At 44.2% G+C, this 5,125-nt stretch overlaps 1 long non-coding RNA gene across 1 annotated transcript; it reads left to right on the top strand.

Moving 5' to 3' along the window:
• The first annotated feature begins 1,400 nt into the window (after positions 1–1,400).
• On the top strand, positions 1,401–4,910 carry LOC115014931 (uncharacterized). The gene is made up of 3 exons (XR_003832956.1): positions 1,401–1,566; positions 3,650–4,074; positions 4,580–4,910. It is a non-coding gene; the product is annotated as an uncharacterized LOC115014931 (long non-coding RNA).
• Positions 4,911–5,125: the final 215 nt, after the last annotated feature.

The raw sequence follows: 5,125 nt of genomic DNA, 5'->3' as shown, positions 1-5,125 counted from the left end.
TCCTTATGTTCGAACATGGTGTTTGTTATGGCCATTCCATGGCTAGCACAGAAGTCCAATAACAAACGACCGTTCGGGTTTAGATCAGGGAGGCCCTTCCTCCCAATCACGCCTCTCCAGGTGTCTCCATCGTTTCCCACGTGTGCGTTGAAGTCTCCCAGCAAGATTACGGAGTCCCCTACTGGAGCCCCCTGCAGGGCTCCATTCAGGGTCTCCAAGAAGGCCGAATACTCAGAACTGCGGTTTGGGGCATAGGCACAAACAACAGTCAGAGTTTTCCCCCCCATAACCCGAAGGCATAGGGAGGCGACCCTCTCGTCCACCGGGATAAACTCCAACATAGCGGTGCTCAGCCGGGGGCTAGTGAGTATCCCCACCCCGGCCCGACGCCTCACACCTTGGGCAACTCCGGAGAAGAATAGAGTCCAACCCCTATCCAGGAGTACGGTTCCAGAGCCAAGACTGTGCGTGGAGGTAAGCCCCACCAGATCCAACTGGTAGCGCTCCACCTCCCGCACTAGTTCCGGCTCCTTCCCCCACAGAGAGGTGACGTTCCACGTCCCCAGAGCCAGCCTCTGCTGCCCGGGTCTGGTCCGTCGAGGTCCCTGACCATCACTGCCACCCATGTGACAGCGCACCCGACCCCAGCGGTTTTTCCCATGAGTGGTGGGCCCACAGGATGGATGGATGGGAGGTACCACGTAGCTTCTTCGGGCTGTGCCCGACCGGGCTCCGTGGCAAACCCGGCCACCAGGCGCTCGCTGTCGGGCCCTCCCTCTGGGCCTGGCTCCAGACGGGGGCCCCGGGCTTCCTCCGGGCAGGGTCTCTCCTTTCCTTTTCCTTTCTTTCATGTAGTCGTTTTTGAACCATTCTTAGTCTGGCCCCTCACCTGAGACCAATTTGCCTTGGGAGACCCTACCAGGAGCACTAGGCTCCAGACAACACAGCTCTCAGGTTCATAGGGACACACAAACCTCTCCACCACGATACGGTGATGGTTCCCAGAGAGGAACTTTTTGCATTGTGATGTAAATAATTGCATATGAAATATAAAGAGGTGACAAGACAAACAAAGTAATGTGGTACATGCATAAATGGTAAAATTATGATGAGCTCATCTTGATGCTGTTTATGTGGACGGATGACCACAACATTACCATATTATCTATTATCATATTGTTGAATTATCAAGGACGCGTAGGTCACAGTCTGGTCCAGTACTTTCCTACCTCAGCCCGGTACTTTTCCACACCCTGCCTCCTTCTCACCTCACCAGCCAGCCACTCCCACCTCATCACTTCACCTTGCGCTCAGGCTGCTGCCAATTAACAATCAAGCCCTTATTTAAACCTCTCCCAGTCACTCACTCAGCGCCATATTGTTCTCTCCATTATGTTAGACTCTCCAGCAATTACCCCCGGACTGGTTCCCTGTTACCAACCCTGCCTGTCTCTGATCTACCTGCCTCGGCGAATCCCCGGAATCCCCACCTGCCTTCTGCAAAAACTTTACTGAAGTTCTGCAAGCCAAACAAACTTGAAGACTGCTTTAAAAGAAAAACGGCAGGTCTGGATGCACAACACGATTAATTTAAAAGAGGTCATTGACATTTATTGTTTATTAAAGTGGCGCTATATAACTTAACCCTGGTTTTAACAAGGTTCAGATGTTGTGTTCCGAGGAGACCTGCCACTTATAAACACACAGGGATAAGGATAGTGACTGCCTCTTGCTGCAACTGTAATACATTTGAGACTATAGGCAGTTTCACCCTGAAACACTAATGCGAAAATAAGTTTTGAATTTTAAGCAGAGTATAACTTAACAGAAACTTAAAGATGAATGCTTTTGCATCTTATCTCATTTATCATTCTCCCAGTTATGTTTGTCAAACTGGAAGACCTTCTGCCTACTACATCGGCGGCAACCTTATAATGCTAAAAAGGCAAGAAAAAAGTTTATTAAGCCACGAATGTGATGCTTTGCAGCTGAATCAAATGAGTCAAGAGTTTTGATTCACAACGTGGAATTATCCCCGAGGGGATGAGAAGGCGTCATTTTTAAAACTATCGCTTTGTTACTTATCACTTTTATGACTTTTGTTCTATTAATCTTTGTATAAATGTCTTGTCTGTCACTTGTTATACTACTGTTGTGTCTTGACCAGGTCTCTTTTGAGGATAAAACCCTGTGTCTCCGTGAGATTACCTGTATAAATAAAGGTTAAATACATTTAAAATGTTAGGTGACATGCAGTCTTGTCCATCTGTGTCAAAGTAGTTTGTCCTGAGTTATAAAAGAAAATGTACAGGGTTTCACAAAACTGTCTTAGGTTAAATCAGGGATCAACATTAATCATGGCCGCTTCAGACTGATCACCAAAATACAACTAAATAATACAATAACATTCTGTGTATGGGCTAACAAATCAAATAACCTGGTGACTCGGAGGAAGCCCCGCTTTGCTATACGATTGCATTAAGTCAAGTAAATGTATTAAAGTGTGTGTGTGTGTGTGGCGTAAAAACAAAACTTATCCTCTTTCGTGGCCCCTTCTTTCTAAAAGACTGGGAGATGGCATGAGGTTATATAGATTATATCTGCTACCCGCATATTTGAAGACTTTTTATCTTGTTTGCCATAAATTAAAATTGGCTTGGAGCCTCAAGTTTCCGCACCCTGATATGAACAAAAGCAGTTGGCACACATTAGTTAAAGACACTACATTATTTGACATTAGTACTGTAGAAAGCAATTTTATTTTAAGGGCAGCTAATTGAGTATGACGTAAGATATTTAGCCACAACCTGTTTCATTTAAACGATCTTAGAAGCAACGTTATTGTATCTTTTGTTTAAGATCAATAATCATTTTCATGTAAGGGTAAAGGTGCTCCTGCTGTTTCTGACATTGCCATCATTACGACTCTATTACTTGACAGAGAACACTACTTATGGTTGCTCTTTAACACAATACATAGGTAAACATGGCTTCTGCTTAGGGCTGGACGGTATATTTGACCCAAAACCATGATATCGATATTGTCAGGTTATTGTAGGGTTGACTATATGGGCTTTCACAAAATATTTAAACAATGAGATGTATAATTAATAATCATCAGTAATGTGTAAATAATGTCTGAGCAAAGGCAAATAATAGAATGGCTAGAACTGTCCGGAAAGTTCAGAAAATGCCAACACTTTATGCTAATGAGTGTTAGCATTAGCATAAAGTGTTGGCATTTTCTGAACAAGATACAATAACGTTGCTTCTTGAACTGCGACCTAATTTATATTAATAAATTAGGGGTAAGTTGGACATGAGTAGTATTCGTAAGAACACGGCGTGTTACGCTGGGGTACAGTGTTGAATGCTGAAGCCGTAAACATCTAACTTAAGCAAAATCATGTCAAATACGTTTGAGGTACAGCAGTCAAGTGACGGTGAACCCTACAGCCAACTTATTGATAATGGGTGGATAACCTATTCGTAACCTATGCATAACCTATATCTGACGTGTCTGTCATATCTGCAACTTATTTAGACGTATGAAAGGGGACCATATGTCTGGCGTGATCGGCGTTTCGTCTGCAGCCTTCGAACGATCACGTGACACATGCCTATAAATATGGCGCCAATTTTGTCACAGAAACATCATTACCCAAGCCGTCAACATGCGGCCCAAGAGAACGGGAGGTTGCAGAGAAAGCACCCAGGGGCCAAGGTAGAGGAAAGGGCAAGAGGACCAAGCCACCATCTCCACCGTCCTCTTCATCACATCAACATCCTCTTCCAGAGGCCGCCAAGAGTCTCTGTCTCTTCGTTGAACTGTGACTCATACATCTCCTTCCCGTGATAGTGCCATCAACTCCTCTGTGCAGCCCCAGGAGGCGACAAAGAGGAAGAGGGCCAAGAAGTCAGATTTATCCTTGTATCCTGTTGCCCATGAGGAGATGATGCTGGAGTTCCTCAGGGAGAATCCTATCATCTGGGACTGCAAGAGGAGCGACTACAGGAGGGCATACAGGAAGGACAAGCTGTGGGATGACCAGGCCACACTAATGGGCAGAACCGGTAAGATAATATTGTTGTGTTGACGTTTATCATTAACATATAATTATTTCATTAAACCAGTGGTCTTCAAACTTTCTGTGCCAAAGCACACCAAAGACCAAGCCGGGATCTCAAGGCACTCCTGTGTTTATATCCGGGCAAATTACCCTCTATTACACATTTATTTAGGCTTGCTAGCTATTCTCATTCACACTAGCGGACAGCCTTTGATGTGACACACTCTAATACTTCCCACCATGCGCAAATGGCTAAAACGGGGCTCTCTTTGACAAGTTTGACAAAGTAACGATAAAGTACAGTGTTTCGCTGTGCCCCCCCCCCCCCCCTGAAGTTCAAGACTGCTATTTTGTTTTTATATTCACAACTCACTTGTCCCATTAAACAGGTGCTTATGTTATTACATAAACTAAACGCTTATGTGATTTAACTAATTTATGTGCACGTTTCGGTATCTGCTTCACTGCTTTGCGTATTTACATTCACTCCTCTGCTCTGCTTCACAAAGGGTAGAACTCCACACCCACAACTACAGTCAGACACAGCGGAGGAAAGTAGAGGAGAGCACGTAAAGAATCCGGTTCTGGGTAGGGGCCAACAGGGGACAGTGCCCCTTTAACACTGAGCCTGGAGCCCCCGCTCGAACAAAGAGTACAATAATAAAAAAGTACTGATGTTATGCGACGGTCCACGCAGGGGAGCCAGATATAAATGCAAGCGCGTCGGGAGAAAGTGAAGAAATGAGCAAAAATTGAAAAAGATGCTCTGCACTAAAGACTTTTATCTAAAGTGTCATGTTAAAACTTTGGCCTTTATTTATTTGATTTGTTTGCTTTGGTTCTGTGTTAAGTTGTTAATTTTAAAGGTTTGATTAAATGTTAAACAATAGTAACTGTGTGTTTTTTTTTTTTATAACGAAAACAAATGCATAAAAATGAGGCTTTTATGAAAACACTGAATGAAAAATTGCTTACCAACACACAGACTATTTATAATTGCTCAAATAGAAGGCTCCGAGTGATACTAAATGAAGAGCCATTTGGGAGCCGTAGGA

This window comes from Cottoperca gobio, chromosome 10 (assembly GCF_900634415.1).
Source record: "Cottoperca gobio chromosome 10, fCotGob3.1, whole genome shotgun sequence".
NCBI lineage: Eukaryota > Metazoa > Chordata > Actinopteri > Perciformes > Bovichtidae > Cottoperca > Cottoperca gobio.
This window is presented reverse-complemented; position numbering and strand designations above follow the sequence as displayed.